Genomic DNA, 1,202 nt, shown 5'->3' with positions numbered 1-1,202 from the left:
AGCATCCAATAGGATTGGGATAGAAGCATCTAATAGGATTGGGATAGCTTGGATGGGCTCAATTGGGTGTTTAACCACCTTTAGCCTCCTCGAGTTGGTGTTTTCTGATGACCCAGATGGTGGCTAGCCAGTGGTCAGTCACCTCTTGGCTCAGGGTGGCTAGGGGGTGCTTAATTGTGATTTACCCGCATAAGCAAGCAATGATGGAAAAGATTTTTGGCTTAAGGCCCAAATATGGGCAAAAATCCCTTAATTTAGAGACCCATTGGTCCATAGCTTGGCTTGGTTGGTTTTACATGGGTTAGCCTAGTCCAAAGGAAGGGCTTAGTGGTTGTGGTGGCCTTTGGTTGGCCAATTTGGCTTGATTGAGTCAATTTTTGATGAAGGGGTCCATGTGGGTCAATTTGGCTTAAAGTGGGTTTGCGTTAGACTAGCCATAACCTTGAGCCCAATTGATTGATCAACATTATGTAGATGATTGTAATGAAGATTTTTGGTTAAGGATTGAAATGATTTTGAGTTCAATTGGAGATTCAATTTGAAAGATTTTAGAATTTTGATCACTTTGGGCATGTTAGGCTAGACTTGGGTCTAGATTGGGCTAGGATTGGGCTATGTTCAAATTGATTGTTGAAAATGATCAATAGGAATATCATGAAGAGTTTTCAACATAACTTGGGTGCCAATTTTGGGACTAAGGTAATCAATTTGATGGAATTTTGGGGTATAGACAATTTTGGGGTAAATTTGGGGCTTTTGGACTTAGGTCAAGACTAAATGAATTTGAGGCTTTTCCAAGGCCAATTGAATGTCAAGTTTGATGTCTATGAGTGTTATGAAGAGTTTTCAACATAAATTATGGCAAATTAAGTGTGATATGGGTTCAATTTGGTGAGATTAGGTCATGTGGCCAAAATTGGGGGTTTGCCTTAGATCAAAATTGGGCTCAAAGCATGGGCCAATTAACTTGGATTTGGTTTAGATTGGTCATATGAAAGGTGAATTTAAGTTTAGAATTGAAATTGGGGGAGATTGGGACCAAATTGATGGACATTTGAGGAAATTAGGCCTTTAAAGACAATTTGGGGGTTTTGGTCAAAATGGTCAAATTGGTCAAATTGGATCATGTCGTAGTTGAGAAAAATGAAATTGGGAATATTTGGATGGTTTTGGGAATTTTTGGGATTTTTGGAATTTCGGGT

The sequence above is a fragment of the Phalaenopsis equestris genome, unplaced genomic scaffold, assembly GCF_001263595.1.
Source record: "Phalaenopsis equestris unplaced genomic scaffold, ASM126359v1 Scaffold234607, whole genome shotgun sequence".
NCBI lineage: Eukaryota > Viridiplantae > Streptophyta > Magnoliopsida > Asparagales > Orchidaceae > Phalaenopsis > Phalaenopsis equestris.
This window is presented reverse-complemented; position numbering follows the sequence as displayed.